General features: G+C 38.1%; 1 protein-coding gene across 3 annotated transcripts in view; it reads right to left on the reverse strand.

Moving 5' to 3' along the window:
- Positions 1 to 18,402, reverse strand: part of TENM4 (teneurin transmembrane protein 4) — a 3,040,222-nt gene that overhangs the window by 1,870,898 nt on the left and 1,150,922 nt on the right. For all 3 annotated transcript variants that reach the window (XM_054526090.2, XM_063711315.1, XM_054526091.2), the window contains exon 4: positions 9,156 to 9,209. The gene's annotated coding sequence lies outside the window, so the exon portion shown is untranslated. The remainder of the gene's footprint in view (positions 1 to 9,155; positions 9,210 to 18,402) is intronic.

The following is an 18,402-nucleotide window of genomic DNA, read 5'->3' on the forward strand; positions in this document are numbered from 1 at the left end:
AGTTCAAAGGTAGGTAAATCCACAAAGATGGGGAGAAACCAGCGCAAAAAGGCTGAAAATTCCAAAAAGCAGAATGCCTCTTCTTTTCCAAAGGATTACAACTCCTCACCAGCAAGGGAACAAAACTGGACGGAGAATGAGTTTGATGAATTGACAGAAATAGGCTTCAGAAGATGGGTAACAATGAACTCCTCTGAGCTAAAGGAGCCTGTTCTAACCCAATGCGAGGAAGCTAGGAACCTTGAAAAAAGGTTAGAGGAATTGCTAACTAGAGTTACCCACAAAGGGAAGCCCATCAGACTAACAGCAGATCTCTTTGCAGAAACACTACAAGCCAGAAGAGAGTGGGGGCCTCTATTCAATATTCTTAAAGACAAGAATTTTCAACCCAGAAATGCATATCCAGCCAAACTAAACTTCATAAGTGAAGGAGAAATAAAATCCTTTACAGACAAGTAAATGCTGAGAGATTTTGTCACTACCAGGCCTGCCTTACAAGAGCTTCTGAAGAAAGCACTAAACATGGAAAGGAACAACTGGTACCAGCCAATGCAAAAATATACCAAATTATAAAAACCATTGACACTATGAAGAAACTGCATCAACTAACGGTCAAAATAACCAGCTAGCAACATGATGACAGGATCAAATTCACACTTAACAATATTAGCCTTAAATGTAATTGGGCTAAATGCCCCAATTAAAAGACATAAACTGGCAAATTGGATAAAGAGTCAAGATCCATCGTGTGCTGTGTTCAGGAGACCCATCACACTTGCAAAGACACACATAGGCTCAAAATAAAGGGATGGAGGAATATTTACCAAGAAAATGGAAAGCAAAAATAGCAGGGGTTGGAATCCTAGTCTCTGATAAAACAGACTTTACACCAACAAAGATCAAGAGACAAAGAAAGGTATTACATAATGGTAAAGGGATCACTGCAACAAGAAGAGCTAACTATCCTAAATATATATGCAACCAATACAGGAGCACCCAGATTCATAAAGCAAATTCTTAGAGACCTACAAAAAGACTTTGACTCCCACATAATAATAGTGGGAGACTTTAACACCCCATTGTCAGTATTAGACAGATCAATTAGACAGAAAATCAACAAGGATATTCAGGACTTGAACTCAGCTCTGGACCAAGCAGACCTAACAGTCATCTACAGAACTCTCCACCCCAAATCAACAGAAGACACATTCTTTTCAGCATCACATTGCACTTTTTCTAAAATCGACCACATAATTGGAAGTAAAACACTCCTCAACAAATGCAAAGGAATGAAAATCATAACAGTCTCTCAGACCACAGTGCAATCTAATTAGAACTCAGGATTAAGAAACTCACTCAACATGGCACAACTACAAGGAAACTGAACAACCTGCTCCTGAATGACTACTGAGTAAATAATGAAATGAAGGAAGAAATAAATAAGTTATTTGAAACCAATGAGAAAAAAGACACAATGTAACAGAATCTCTGGGAAACAGCTAAAGCAGTGTTTAGAGGGAAATTTATAGCACTAAGTGCCCACAAGACAAAGCAGGAAAGATCTGACACTCTAACATCACAATTAAAAGAACCAGAGAAGCAAGAGCAAACAAATTTAAAAGCTAGCAGAAGACAAGACTTAACTAAGATCAGAGAAGAACTGAAGGAGATAGAGACACGAAAATCCCTTCAAAAAAATCAATGAAGCAAGGAGCTGGTTTTTTGAAAAGACCACTCACCAGACTAGTAAAGAAGAAAACTGAGAAAAATCAAATAGATGCAATAAAAAATGATAAAGGAGATATCACAACTGATCTCACAGAAACACAAACTACCATCAGAGAATACTATAAACACCTCTACACAAATAAACTGGAAAATCTAGAAGAAATGGATAAATCCCTGGACACATACACCCTCCCAAGTCTAAACCAGGAAGAAGTCAAATCCCTGAATAGACCAATAACAAGATCTGAAATTGCAGTAATTAATAGCCTATCAACCAAAAAAAGTCCAGGACTGGATGGATTTACAGCCAAATTCTACCAGAGGTACAAAGAGGAGCTGGTACCATTCCTTCTGAAACTATTCCAAACAATAGAAAAAGAGGGACTCCTCCCTAACTCATTTTATGAGGCCAGAATCATCTTGATACCAAAACCTGGCAGAGACACAACAAAAGAGGAAAATTTCAGGCCAATATCCCTGATGAATATCGATGCAAAAGTCCTCAATAAAATACTGGCAAACTGAATCCAGCTGCACATCAAAAAGCTTATCCACCATGATCAAGTCGGCTTCATCCCTGGGATGCAAGGCTGGTTCAACATATGCAAATCAATAAATGTAATCCATCACATAAACAGAACCAGTGACAAAAACCACATGATTATCTCCATAGATGCAGAAAAGGCCTTTGATAAAATTCAACACCCTTTCATGCTAAAAACTCTCAGTAAACTAGGTATTGACAGAACATATCTCAAAATAATAAGAGCTATTTATGACAAACCCACAGCCAATATCATACTGAATGGGCAAAACTGGAAGCATTCCATTTGAAAACTGGCACAAGACAAGGATGCCCTCTCTCACCACTCCTATTCAACATAGTATTGGAAGTTCTGGCCAGGGCAATCAGGCAAGAGAAGGAAATAAAGGGTATTCAAATAGGAAGACAGGAAGTAAAATTGTCTCTGTTTGCAGATGACATGATTGTATATTTAGAAAATTCCAATGTCTCAGCCCAAAAGCTCCTTAAGCCAGTAAGTAACTTCAGCAAAGTCTCAGGATAAAAAATCAATGTGCAAAAATCACAAGCATTCCTATACATCAATAATAGAGAGCTAGATCATGAGTGAACGCTCATTCACAAATGCTACAAAGAGAATAAAATACCTAGGCATAAAACTTATAACGGATGTGAAGGACCTCTTCAAGGAGAACTACAAACCAATGCTCGAGGAAATAAGAGAGGACACAAACAAATGGAAAAACATTCCATGCTCATGAATAGGAAGAATCAATATAATGAAAATGGCCATACTGCCCAAAGTAACTTATAGATTCAATGCTATCCCCATCAAGCTACCATTGACTTTCTTCTCACAATTAGAAAAAAACTACTTTAAATTTTATATAGAACCAAAAAAGAGTCCGCATAGCCAAGACAACTCTAAGCAAAAAGAACAAAGCTGGAGGCATCACGCCTCCTGACTTCAAACTATACTACAAGGCTACAGTAAGCAAAACAGATATATAAGCCAACGGAAGAGAACAAGGGCCTCAGAAATAACACCACACATCTACAACCATCTGATCTTTGACAAACCTGACAAAAACAACCAATGGGGAAAGGATTCCCTATTTAATAAATGGTGTTGGGAAAACTGGCTAGCTATATGCAGAAAACTGAAACTGTACCCCTTCTTTACACCATATAAAAAATTAACCCAAGATGGATTAAAGACTTAAATGTGAGACCTAAAACCATAAAAACCCTAGAAGAAAATCTAGGCAATACCATTCAGGACATAGGCATGGGCAAAGACTTCATGACTAAAACACCAAAAGCAATGGTAACAACAGCCAAAATTGACAAATGGTATCTAATTAAACTAAAGAGCTTCTGCACAGCAAAAGAAACTTTCATCAGAGTGAACAGGCAACCTACAGAATGGGAGAAAATTTTTGCAATCCATCCATCTGACAAAGGGCTAATATCCAGAGTCTACAAAGAACTTAAACAAATTTAGAAGAAAAAAACAACCCCATCAAAAAGTGGGTGAAGGATATGAACAGACACTTCTCAAAAGAAGACATTTGTATAGCCAACAGACATATAAAGAAAAGCTCATCATCACTAGTCATTAGAGAAATGCAAACCAAAACCACAATGCGATACCATCTCACGCCAGACCGAATGGCGATCATTAAAAAATCAGGAAACAACAGTTGCTGGAGAGGATGTGGAGAAATAGAAACACTTTTACACTGTTGGTGGGAATGCAAATTACTTCCATTTTGTAAGACAGTGTGGTGATTCCTCAAGAATCTAGAGCTAGAAATACTATTTGACCCAGAAATCCCATTATTGGGTATATACCCAAAGGATTATAAATTATTCTGCTATGAAGACACATGCACATGTATGTTTATTGTGACGCTGTTCACAATAGCAAAGACTTGGAACCAACTCAAATGCCCATCAATGATAGACTGGATAAAGAAAATGTGGCATATATACACCACAGAATACTATGCAGCCATAGAAAAGGTTGAGTTCATAGTTCATTTCCTTTGCAGGGACATGGATGCAGCTGGAAACCATTATTCTCAGCAAACTAACACAAGAACAGAAAACCAAACACTGCATGTTCTCACTCATAAGTGGGAGTTGAACAATGAGAACACATGGATGCAGGGAGGGGAATATCACACACTGGGGCCTGCCAGGGGGTGGGGGGCTAGGGGAGGGATAGCATTAGGAGAAATACCCAATGTAGATCATGGGTTGATGGGTGCAGCCAGCCACCATGGCATGTGTATACCTATGTAACAAACCTGCATGTTCTGCACATGTACCCCAAACTTAAAGTATAATAATAAAAAAAATTCCATCTTTACCTTCTCCCCTGTATTACATACACCCTGATTGATTTGATACTAACTTTCTTTCCATTTGTTTTAAAGTCTAAAACTAATTATTTACCTGTTGATCTACTGGAAAACTTCAAGAGGCAAAACTCAGAGTTGGATTTCATAAAGGAACTGATTATTAATTCTTACGGCTGTTGAAAGCAGTTTGAAGAAGTCGTTTTGTTTCACTACATTAAAAAAAAATCTTTTGAAAATTATCTAAAGTGTGGCATCTTCCTCAAGGTATCCCGTGCCATATGCCAAATAAAAATATTGACGTGGTCTGCTGCACTATTTCACTAACATTTATTTTGAAGTCATACATTTTCCTCTTATCTTAGAGGAAAAAAAAAACCCTTCCACCTGCATGATTTATAATTTAAGAAGTTTTCTTAGATCAAAAGGAAAGAAAGAATGAACAGAAGCAAAGAGCATAAAAAGCTTTAATATTTGAGTGATCGCACCATACTTTGTGTGGCCTCTCTCCTTGCTGCTGTAAGCAGAAGCAGAAAAAAGAAACCAGAGAGAGCGCGATTTGTTCAAGGTTGTTCAATGTGAGTCAGAAAAGACTGGCTATTTGAATGCAAGGCAGAGCCAACATCTTTCTCCCCTAAAAAGGTATTTTTGTATATGATTGGTTTCAATCCCAACAAGTAAACACATCACATTTCATACATTTCAAGCAGCAAACAAGGCATAGCTGTTTTTCTTAAGGGGAGGAGTGTTGGGAGGAACATTTACTATATAACAAAATATATAAAAATGCTACTCAATGAGAGGGTGGTAGAGATGTGTATGGGCTCCTTGGAACAAATATTGAGGGTTGGAAGAGACCGGGTGGAAGCACATGTAGAGATTATGAGGGAGAAGGAACTGGGGGGACAGTTTGTGCTACTGCTCCCTGCAACTTCTTAAGGGCCTTTATACTTTCCACCTCTGTGAGGCCTTCTAATGCCTCCTCACCCTCCCTAACTGTCACAAGTAAATCCTGTCTCCATGCTTCACAGCTAGTCCATGTGTAAGACAATATAACCTTCTGATTAAAAGCTCATCTACAGAACTGCACTCAAATCCAAAAGCAATTTGCTACCAGTTTAGGGGCTTTTGGCAAGCTAATTCAGCCCTCTAAGCCTCAGGCTTTCCCATATGAAAAAAAAAAAAAAATGGGAATAACAGTGTCTGCTGCAGAGGTTCTTATAGAATTAAATGAGAGAATCCATGTGCTCAATGCACTGCCTGACAATGATGAATAAATGGCAGAAAGTGTTATCACTTTCATGGCATATTTTGTATATATCATTTTCATTCGCTTGTCTTCACATGAAGAATGTTGGCTCTCTCAAATAGCCTGTAAGTAAAACATGAGGTTACTTTGAAGCCTATCCAGTAGACTTTGATCCTGAATTAGAGTTCCTTCTCATTAAAGAATTTAGCCATAATCCTGAGCCATCTGTGGCTGTGAGAATAAATCTGCTCTGTCCAGAAGTGACATTCCATTCCTTTATAACTCTCTTTTCTTTTGCCCACGTTGGGCTCAGAATGAGATACTCCAAAATTAAGAAAACAGCAGAAGCATCAAGGTCTCTGTGACTTCTCCTAGTTTCTTCCCCTGAAGATTGGCATATGATAGGTGTCCTGTCCTATATCCAGAGGGAAGTAATGCCATGCAATGATGCCAAGAAGAAACTGAACAAATAGCTGTTGCTAAGTTCCCCTCAGGTTATTGCCATTAGATCATACGCTTTTGTCCTCCAATCATACTTCCGCATGACTGTCTGTAAAAATTTGCAGTTTTCCCTGGGAACTTTGCCTTCATTTCTGAAGACTCCCATGTCATATAAAGTTTCATTAAATACATTTGTTATGCTTTTCTTTTGTTGCTCTGTCTTTTGTTATAGGGTGGGGAAATAAATTTTTTTCTCCCATACCCATCTTGTCTACCCCAGGATCTATCCTCCTTACTGAAAGACCTTATTCCGAAACTCACATGTTTCTCTATGTTTGTAGACTGCTAATCTAATCCTTAGCTACTAGGAAGTCATTGTGATTTTTTTTTTTTTTTTTGAGATGGCGTCTCACTCTGTTGCCCAGGCTGGAGTGTAGTGGCACCATCTTGGCTCACTGCAACCTCCGCCTCCCAGGTTCAAGCGATTCTCCTGCCTCAGCCTCCCAAGTAGCTGGGATTACAGGCACCCGCCACCATGTTTTTTGGTTCACCCTATGGAGTCAACATTTTTCAGTAATGGGAAGGGTTATAAAATCCTTTTGCCAGGAAAGAGCTTAGTTTGATGATGAAATTCCACTGGACAGCACCATGATACTCTCTATATAAAACCATTTATCCTCCACAGACAGACGGACATTGGAACATTATTATTATTATTATTATTATTTTTATTATTATTATTTTATGTTCAACATCGTTTAAGTTATTCAGTTACTTCTGGAGAGAGGTAGAGCTGTGATATCCTGATTTTCAAGCTACTAAGTTTTCATCTTTCATCCTCAGTCTCTAGTACAGGGAGACTGATGACAAATTTCAGAGGAAGAGGGATTACAGTCAGGCCTAACATTATAGCAAGGGAATCTGAAAATGCAACTGAAAATTTTTAGAGCTTAATCTAAGGAATAGCATTTGAGTAAATTATAAGGAAATATAGGGTTAAGTCAGATGGAAGTGGTAGAGAGAAAATAGGGTTAGAATATAAGTCATTAAAGCCAGCATGAATAAGAAAGAACATGAAGCAGAGTAGAGGCTGGCAGATGAGACTGTTAGTTTTGTTGCTGAGGTTCTAAGTAACTGGAGATGTGAAAGTTTAGGTAGTAGACAAGAGGTGGGAGTTGCCATCATGAGGAACTCTCAGACCTCCAAGTCCCAGAGACTGCACTGGAGCCACTTAGGAAAAACCTACCTTTCTTTGGCTCCTCTTGTCTATTACAGGATGTTTTCTTCTTAATAGGGGACCTTATTCCTAAGCTTGGACATTTTTGTGTCTTACTCCTCACCCTTTCCACCCATCTCAACCCGGTAAGAGTTGGTACAGAGAAAATAACAATTCACCAAAGCTAAAGTCAGCTATGAATGCAGAGGAGTTAATTTGGTTATGTAAGAATAACAGAATTAAGGAAAAGGAATGCAAGGCATAAAGTGGAAACAAGAGACCCCTAAAGAAGAAGTTTTGGTATGAAAGTGGAAGAAAGGTATTGGAAAGGTTTTCTAGGTAGCAAAAAGCATGGGCAGGTGGATGTGAATCCAGCATGAAATGTGCTTGCCTTTGGAGGACTGGATGGGAAGTCATGGTTTCTTGAGAAAATCACGTTCAATAAAGAAAGAAGGAGAAGAAATGAGCAGCGTGAGTGTTTATTGGATATAACATGTGCTTATTAATTTGTACACATCAACTTATAAAATGTGCACCACATTCCTATGGAATTGGCATTATTGTCTGAGAAAAAGTATCTTACAGAATAGAACTCTGAGAACAAATTGTATTTTCTCCCCATCTAATTTCTAGGTATAAATCAAAGCCATGCCCCAATATAGATAATTCTGAATGCTGCATTCTTACTTGTTATCTTGCCTCTATATTTTCTATTGAGATTAAACATTTTTCACAATTATAACTTTTAACAGATGCATAATATTCCACCATGTGGTTATGCCATTATTTATTGAACAAACTCCAAATTATTAGGTAGTGGGCTTTCTCCCCAAGGTTTCATTATTTTAAATAATTCCACAGTAAAAATATTGCATACAAATTTTAAAATTAGTTTTTAATTTTTCCTTAAATAAATGACTCTAAATTGAATAAGTAAATCAACAGGCATACATAATTTTAAGACTTTACTTACATATTTTCTTGCTTCAAAGAAAAGTCATTTAGTTTACACTAGGAAAGCAATTTCAAAACCAAAAACAGTAAGACTGAGAAGCCAGTACCTAAAGGCTCTTCTGAGAATTCGGATTGCACCAGAGAAGTCAACACTCACTGGAGCAACACCTTATTCTGGCCCTGACCAATCCATTCTCACTTCCCCTGTTGCAGAATCAGTTTCAAAGCATGTATTGTGTCTAGACTGTTTATATTCAGCTTGCTGAAAAGAACGCCACAACATTCCTGTCCCCTAAAGTGAGTGGGAAGAGTCTTAATATATCACAGCCCCTTAAGTTCCCTCTCAAGCCAGCAGACAAATTCCTGAGTAATAATTCCAGTCTAGCTATCTTTTCTCACAATCTCACCATTACTCAACAGCATCCCAACCAATGCAAAATAATTGTCCCTATATTTTCTGTACATATAGGCATGCCACACTTCACTAATTTAAGGCCAAAGGATCAAAATAATAATTGTTTTACCCACCTGCATGTTTGCTGTATTTAACTCAGACTTTTGCAAGAATCTGACCAAACAAGGTGCAACCAGACCAAACTAGAAAGCCAGCTTGGTTAAATTTCTGTTCACCACAGGATTGCTGAATATGTGTGTGTTCACAGCAGCCCCCAAATGGCTTACCTCATTCAGTCTTGCCTTTTCAATCCAATTGGTCCAGTGAAAATGTTGACTTATCTGGAAAAGGGGAAATACAGGAGCATAATAAGTAGGACATAAAATAGAAAGATGTGTAATATAAAGCATGCGGTACTTTTTTCAGTACAAATAATAGAATCTCACTTCATATTTCGGGAAAATAACAAAAAGGCAATAAGAGAAAATCATGTTCTTATCAAGTGACTCAAAATCCCCTACAGAATTCAGACCCACGTTCAGTCTAGCCTTCAGAAATGACCTGGCAAAATGAAGCAAGAGTCATTTTAGAGTCGTTTAATCTCCAACTTCAATTTTCTTAATAAAAAGAGACACAGCAGTACCTTAGCTCGTTAGCTCAGGGAGGGGTCTGGCAAATGAATCCAGTCTAATTACAGAATGCCTGTGAGATAGCAAGTGCAACATGTGTATGATCTTCCACGATCTGACTTCTTCAAAGTTATAACCCACATGTTAATAAGCAACCAAAATTCATGCTGGCATGGAAGCAATGAGTCTAATCCTAAATCTGTAATCAGATACTTGGGCATAAGCAAGTTCCATAGCATGAAAGAATACTGAAAATATTTGGATGCATTAAAATTTATATATTTCAAAAATTGTAATAAGGTAGGTTTTCTTTATATAAAATTAATTATGATTTAAATTCTTTTCTATTTATAAAATAATTAAGAATATAACTCAATTTCACCAAAACCCTGTGATTCCTCTAAGATTTTAGAGCTCTATACCTCCAAATTATTTTAACTATTATGATTTAGTATAATGATTGTTTCATTTTAATATCCCAAGAATGTCAGACGTTAAGATACAAATTCACATTCATAAAGGTCAGACTAAAAAATCTTCTTTTATATGTGTTTTAATTATCAGGGTAAATATTTTCATTCAAATACACACAGTCCTAACATTACATTTCTGTCTTCAGTATCAATGCTTTTCCACGTTTTATTTAACAGTTCAAAGAAGACATTTTATGCTTTGCTAGTTATAAAATATATACGACAGTACTATTAGAAATCAATCTTCATTAGGATCATGTGAAAAAAACTGGCATAGAAACTTCCACTAGAAAGAGAAAGGGGATTCTTAGATTTGCAAAGGACATTATTTTAGTTATGATCCACCTAGGTTGGCTTTTTCTCAATACCCTAACATAATAATCCTAACTAAAAATGTTGATCACTAATCAGTGTATTTGATGGTGAGTCTTGAATTTACTAAATTAATCATCTAATTTCTTTTCCAGGTCCCAATTCACATTTACATGTAATCAAAAAGCAGACTTAAAGATATCATTTTAATTATTCATCTGATATGGTTTGGATCTGTGTTCCCACCTAAATCTCATGTTGAAATGTAAACCTTAATGCTGAAGGTGGGGCTTGGTGGGAGGTGTTTGGATCATGGGGCTGGTTTCTCATGATTTAACACTACCGCTGGTGCTGTCATTGTGATAGTAAGCGCTCCTGAGATCTGGTTGTTTAAAAGTGTGTGGCACCTCCCCGCTCTCCCTCTTCCTCCTGCTCAGACAAGATGAAGTAATGGCTCCTCCTTTGCCTTCTGTCACTAAGTTTCCTGAGGCTTCCCTGAAGCTGATGCTGCCATGATTCCTGTACAGCCCACAGAACTGTGAGCCAATTAAACCTCGTTTCTTAAACCTCCTATTACTTTATAGCAGTGTGAGAAAAAACAAATACAGAAAATTGGTACCAGGAGTTGTGTATTGCTATAAAGATACCTGAAAATGTGGAAGCACCTTTGGAATTGGGTAATGGGCAGAGGTTGGAAGAGTGTGGAGGGCTCAGAAGGTGACAGGAAGATAAGGGAAAATTTGGAACTTCTAGAGATTTGTTGAATGGTTGTAATCAAAATGCTAATAGCAAAGGCCAGGATGAGGAGGTCTCAGATGAAGATAAGGAACTTATTGGCAATGGAGCAAAGGTCACATTTGGCAAAGAGCTTATTTGGATTATGCCCCTGCCCTACAGATCTGTGAAACTTTGAACTTGAGAGTGATAATTTAGAGCAGGGATCCCTGACCCCTGAGCCACAGACAATTATCAGTCTATGTCCTGTTAAGAGAGGCAAGCTGGCAAGCAAGTGAAGCTTTATCTGTATTTACAGCCACTCCCCATTGCTCACATTACTGCCTGAGCTAGGCCTTCTGTCAGATCAGCAGTGGCATTCAATTCTCACAGGAGCATGAACCCTATTGTGAACTGTGCCTGTGAGGGATCTAGGTTGTCTGCTCCTTATGAGAATCTAATGTCTGACGATCTGTCACTGTCTCCTATTGCCCATGGATGGGACTATCTAGCTGCAGGAAAACAAGTTCAGTCCTCCCATTGATTCTACATTATGGTGAGCTGTATAATTCTTTCATTGTGTCTTACAATGTAATAATAATGGAAATAAAGTGCACAATAAATGTAATGTACTTGAATCACCCTGAAACCATCACACTCACTCCCAGTATGTGGAAAAACTGTCATCCACAAAACCAGTCCCTGGTGCCAAAAAGGTTGGGGACTGCTGATTTAGGGTATCTGGTAGAAGAAATGTCCAAGCAGCAAAGCATTCAATTTTTGACCTGGCTGCTTCTGATAGCCTATTTCATATGCATGAGCAAAGAAATTATGCAAAACTGGACCTTATATTTAATAGGAGGCCAGGTTCGGTGGCTCACACCTGTGATCCTAGCACTTTGGGAGGCTGAGGCCATCAGATCACCTGAGGTCAGGAGTTCAAGACTAACCTGGCCAACATGGTGAAACCCTGTCTCTACTAAAATACAAAAATTAGCCGGGCATGATGGTGGGTGCCTATAATCCCAACTACTCAGGAGGCTGAGATGGGAGAATCATTTCAACTCAAGAGACAGTAGTTGCAGTGAGCTGAGATCATGCTATTGCCCTTTGCCCTCCATTCTGGGTGGCTGAGAAAGACTCTGTCTCCAAAAAAAAAAAAGAAAGTGTTTCTGAATTGTAAAATATTATATAAATGTTTATTTCAAAACTACCTATTTTCAGTTAATATAAATGTGCCTGCCTGCATGTTTTCCTCCGTTCCTTGCTTCTTATTGGCATTAGGATACTATTAGCATTTGTTCAGCATTTACTTCAATGAGCATTACTAGGAAATGAGAGCATCAAATTCCAGCCTCCATGAATCTGGTTCCAAATTCCTGAGGGAAGATATCAATTAATTCTAACTTCAGGAACAGAAGACAGCTTCATGCAGAAGGTGACAATAAAGTTGGAAAGATGAGTAGATTTTTAGCAGACAGAAAAACTGCTGTGAATATAGTAGATTTTTAGTTAACATCTGTACAGTGAAAATCACCTTCAACAAGTCTGCATTTTACCAGGTGAACAGAATCCCTGGAATTTCTATCTTTGTGCTTAAAGATTTTTTTTAAAAGGCTGCATTGGACATGCATATTCTTTGTTCTATGAGCTTTGTACATAAATTATGACCCAAATTAATGAAAGATATAATCCAAACTCATGCAAATGCAAATGCCCTAGTTTTAGACAGCTGCAATGGTTATTTCTGTACATCTGGGAAACAGCTGTCAGGTCTCATCTATACACTGGTTTTTGTTTAACTTCAAATGAGTGTCAAGAATAAAAAAAAAAATAGGTGATTAGAAGATGGTACCCATGTCAGGAATACATAAGAGTTTCTAAGCCTTTCTTCCAGCTTCTAAATCACCATCGTCGTATGGCATTGGCATGATGGAACATTCTCACAGATTGCCTTTCCCCATCCAAGCCGTGAGGACGCCCAGGCTGGTTGGAAGGTGTAGCTTGTGTAATGATTCCAAAGGCACTCCTCTCCCATGATTACACAGAACAAGTAATGGGATAGTCATTTTCAAGGCCAGGCATAAGTGATTACTCACCAGGATGCAGAGGTTATGATAGGAAAGGCCCACGCTGATGCTGACAGTCAGAAGCAAGATGCAGGGCTTGACCCTTTACTGCAAGAAGCTGCAGAGACCATGCATCTGAGCCAGACAGCTGACGAGATGCCTTCTCCTTGGGATTCACACCACAACAACAGGCTAATAGATATATGCCATAAAGGCAGTGACCTTTGTGGTCAGAAACATTTTCTCACAGGAGAGAAAAAGGTGCCATACGCCCCTGTGTGCTACAGTTTCGACAGTGACTGACAGCATGGGCTGGCCACAGTCTCCAGGAAGCTGTATGCACAGACTTTTGCATTGTTACCCTTTGATTAACTTCTGACACACTTTGCAACATAAAACTCTTACAAGGAAATTGCTCTGTAATGCTGGCTGTAACATCTAGAAACTTTGCCAAGGAGAGCTAAAATGTACCCCAAAGCAGTATGGCCTGAAATAATATTCATGTGCGTGTATGTGTGTGGGGAACACACTTTGGGCTTTAAATTTTCAGACTCATAACGCTATTACTTAAGTGCAATATTTAGAAAAAGATTCTCACATGTTATAAGCATACGGCACATGAAGAGACTTAAACAATGTCAAGATGAAAATAAATAATGTATGAAGTCAGAGGCCTGAAGCAAATGTTAACTAATTTCAAAATGGGTCAAAATCACAACAATTAAGTCCCTGACATGTGAAGTCATTTTTTTCCTTCCTAAAACATTAACCAACTTGCTTCACTTCTTCTAGATTGATTTGTAGAGCATGAAAGGTCATTTTCGCGGCAGAGGGGGAATTTGGCTTCTACAAGTCATCCATAATGAAAGCCAATAAATTAGGTAAAGCTCCTGTTTACCTAAGCTGAAATATTGATGTCCAAGACCACATCGAATGCAAATCTCTACATTAATCATTTTTCTCCAGTTGGGAAATTCAGACCATGGTAACACATGCTTTGATAGACCTATACATCATAGTTACAGCAACATTAGACAGTGCCTCAGTGACAGAATACAAATATATTGCATTGAATTTCCTTCATTTTCCCCAGCCTGACTTTTATTTGTGTCTGCAAACTCTGCTCTGGGTGTGTGAGGTTTTGACCCGGGTTTGGGTCATATTTTTGGTCTAGAAAATAAGTGAAAATTGATAACAAGAATTTTCTTCGGTTGGTTACCTGCCAAGCAAATCTGGAGGAGGCTCGCATCTAGTTCATTAAGCATAGCACTTTGATGAGCACATACCCTGTGTTCAGTCTTCTCCCACTCCAACAGTAATATGGTCTGTGTTTCCCAGAGTGGGATTCATGAACCATCTGTGTCAGATCACCTGGGTGCTTGCTGGAAAATGCAGTTTCCTAGGCTTCATCATAATCAATCAGATTTTCTTAGGGTGGGGCCAGGGAATCTTGTACAAGATCCTCAGTTGTTTATTACACACACTGTTGTTTGATAACTGATATAGGCAGCTATCATCTGTAGGCTTCTAAAAACTACCCAGTCTTGCCACTTTTCTGCTGAAAGTCTTTCCTCTCCCAAATATGGTCCAAACCTCTACTTAGCCCTCTTTTCCTTCTCTAGAGGCATTTCTCACACAGTCTTAACTACTTTTAAGGTTATTCTCTCTATATGCAGAAGACTCTCAAATTACTGTTTCCAACAGTGATGTTCTATCTCAGCTTCCAATTCATATATGAAAATGCCTGTTGAAACTGTCCACCTGGCACTAGAAAGACAGTGTGGCCAAACTGAACTCATTCCTCTTTCATTGCTATCACACAGCCAGAGAGAAACCCTGATGCTCTCATTCATTCTTCTGTCTCCCTTTTATTTTCAACACGTACATCATTAAATAAATAGCCTGTATCATCTACTCATAGTCTCCATGATGGCTTATTCTCTTTTCTTTTCTACCCCTGTGCAAAGTCCAGGCCTTCCTCATTTCTCAGTTGTACCATTGTAACAGACATCTAAACTAGTGTTCCTGTCTTTTGTCTTGATCTTCTCAAATCAATCTTCTACATGGTGGCTGAACAGGTTTTCTAAAAATAAATCTGACTGAGTCACTTGTTTCCTTAACACTATGAGAACATTCCTCCTGCAGGACAAAATCTAGGTTTTCTGGCCTGACTCTCCTGCCCATTTCTAGTCTATCCATACTCGATTTTCATCAATCCTTACCTTAATTCTCCTTCAGTACAACCGTTTATAGTAACCTTATACCATGCCTTTCCTCCCATTTCCCTCTGCCTGGAGTACCCTTTTCTTGACTATTTTCACTCATATTATTACTCAATAATTATAATGATGTTTATAAATGTTATTTTATAACACAATTATCTAATATGAATACTTACTCTATGCCAACTATTGAGTTAAATTTTTCTTTTGATTCTCACAGGGATCAAAATGTGATAACCTACGTTAGTGGGCTTTTCAAGAAGCCTTCCTTCATCACTTTTTTAAGGCTTTCCTTCATCTCTAGTCTGACTACTTCTTACCTTATTACCACCAACACGCTCTGTGCTTACTTCAGCCAAAACATTTAGCCTAATATACTAAAATAGTATGTTTATATTCTCCACTCCCTTTTCATCACTAAATTACCTGATTCACAAGGGCAGAGCATGTCTTATTCAGATCTATTTTCAAACCATGTAGTCCCAGCTGCCCAAGTAACATTTTTTTAACTCAAGAGATCTGATTCACGGCCATAGAGAATATCACTGTGAGTGGCTCTTCTCAGCATATTAACTAAGAGACTTTTGATCTGAGACCTTGAACTTCAAGCGGAGAGGCAGGACCATGTTCATGTTTGTATCTCCCTATAGTGCCTAGTCCTGCATATTTTATATGATCAATGCTCAAAAGTGTTGGTACAAATTTAACTGCTACTATGTGGACTTCAGGAATATTAAAATGATGATCAGCTCTGCTAAAGTTTAGAAATATTGAGTACACAAAGTCACTGTTAAAAGCAAAATCATTAGGCACTCTAGCCTCATTTAAGCAGCATGATGTCAGAAGGGATATTCATTAAACATAATGGATTTGTGAGTGTCAGACAGAATAAATGTATGAACTCACAAAAAGGGCAAAGGGGAATGGATCCCTGTTGTGAGAAAAGGGCAAATGGCACCATGTAGAGCCAGAAACCCCAAGAATTAAGGGGCTCAATGGGATGGGTTTTTTTTTTTTTAACAACTGTTTAAATGTTTTTCAGTAATGGCATACTTTTGGTACATTTAATTATATCTGAATATGGTCATAAAATAGTATAATAATAATGAAATATTGCTCAACTTATAGAGTGAATAACTTGGCCCAAGTGTTGTATATAGCTCAATATATCTTCTAGGTATGTATTTTCTCCCATTTTATAGATGAAGAAGCTGAAGTTCAGAAGGGTTTAGTAACTTGCTCAAGATCATATTGCAATGTATTCGCATATGACAGTCTGTGTGTTGATTCATTTAACAAGCACTTGCTGAGCAATAACTGCCAGACATTGAACTAGAAACTAAACATACAGGGATAAGTCAGAAGTTCAAAGAGTTCTCAGTACTGTGATAGAATCACAAAAAGTAACACTTATGATACAGTGTGGCATGTACTCTGCGAGAGTGAGCCTATGAGGTCAATGCAGAGGGTCATGGGAACCTGGGAGAGAGGAAGCTAATCAGGCTTGGGATAAAAGCAAACAAACAAACTAACATGTAAACCATCAGGGAACACTTCCCAAAAAGGCATGAAAAGTCTGGCTGTATGAGGCAAGAACCACAGTTTAGATGGAGGGAATGACACATGCCACTGACTCAGAAGTCTTCCGTGTCCTATATTTCTCATCACTGCTATCACCAGAATGTGTTTGAGAAGGTAATGGCAGATCATCTTGATTTTACACTCTCAAAGTGGACACCTTGAGAGATGGTGTTCAATGAGGATGAAAAGTATGAGTATGCCATGGAAGAGTGCTTACAATTTGTCCTACAGATGCAAATGGTACCCTTTAGTGATTGTGCAGGGCATAACCCGTACATTGTAAATAACAGCCCTGTTCCAAGCATTGTGCTTGGTCCTTAACGTATCTAATCTGATTTATTCTTCATGATGATTCTAAAAGTTGGTTTGCTTGCCTTCATTGTATGGATAAGGATACTAATACCCCAGCAGTTTAAATGACTGTCCAAACATCATACGCAGAACAAATAAAAGAGCCAGAATCTTAATCTAGATGTCTATGCCTCCAAAGTCCTTGATCTATCTGCTAGAAAATCAGGAATAAGGACAAAATTCTATTTTACCTCTTTGGTGAGCTCTTCTCTGGCATCATAGATGGGTACTTCCCCCTGACTTCCCAGTCTAGTTCTCACAAGAGACAAGATAAACTGCTGCTTCTATATTAGCTTCTGTAAGAGTACCAGCCTGTCTGGGCCCTATTTTCATTAATCTTTATGATTTTCCCTGATTTGATTCTTTCTTTTACCCTAATTTCCTTCCCAGTCTAGCTAAAAAAAAGACCATTCCTTTTGATGACATATGCTAGTAGGTTTGTTCTCATTATGATTGTGTCTATTAAACTGTTCCAATATTAATCTAGGTCATAGAAGACTAACAGAAATCCCCCCATGAATGTAATATTTCTTAAGTACTATATGTTACCGTATTTATAAGAGCCCAGGCAGAGCCAGCAATGGGAACTCTAAGCTTATAGTAATAAAATAGGAGGGATGATGCATATCAGAAGCACAGGTTTCCTTTGAACACATTTCTATCTCACTTTCAGGACTGTGGAGTTGTTAAGTTTAATTTTATGACCACTATCATGTTGTAAAACTTGTTGGTCTTTGCTGTATCCTCAGACGTGAGGCCTCACCCATCCCTCTCTTTTCATGTTATTTGAATTCTAGATGTGGGTTAAAATCCCAGAAGCGGTAAGCTTTCTGTTCTGAGCATACTGTGCATTAATCTACTACACATCAAAGTCTATTAATTTTGAATAGTGCTATCAATTATACTGCATGACAGAGAGATAACTATGTTATCAACTTTGAAGAAGTGTCTTTAAGAAACCTATATAGCCTTATCAAGACTCTAATGCTGATGGATAACCCCCTTCTCAAAAATCACAATTTGATTGCATTTTCTTTTACAGGAGCTTCAAAATGCAAGCCAATACAATACTTCTGAGGCTTGTGTCACCTATCCGCTTAGACAATTAATGAGCTTATCATTACTCTTCTGATAAAAATAAGACCATTCCACTTTGGGCTTTTAAATATACCTACTTTCCACG

This window comes from Pongo abelii, chromosome 9 (assembly GCF_028885655.2).
Source record: "Pongo abelii isolate AG06213 chromosome 9, NHGRI_mPonAbe1-v2.0_pri, whole genome shotgun sequence".
In the NCBI taxonomy this organism is placed as follows: domain Eukaryota; kingdom Metazoa; phylum Chordata; class Mammalia; order Primates; family Hominidae; genus Pongo; species Pongo abelii.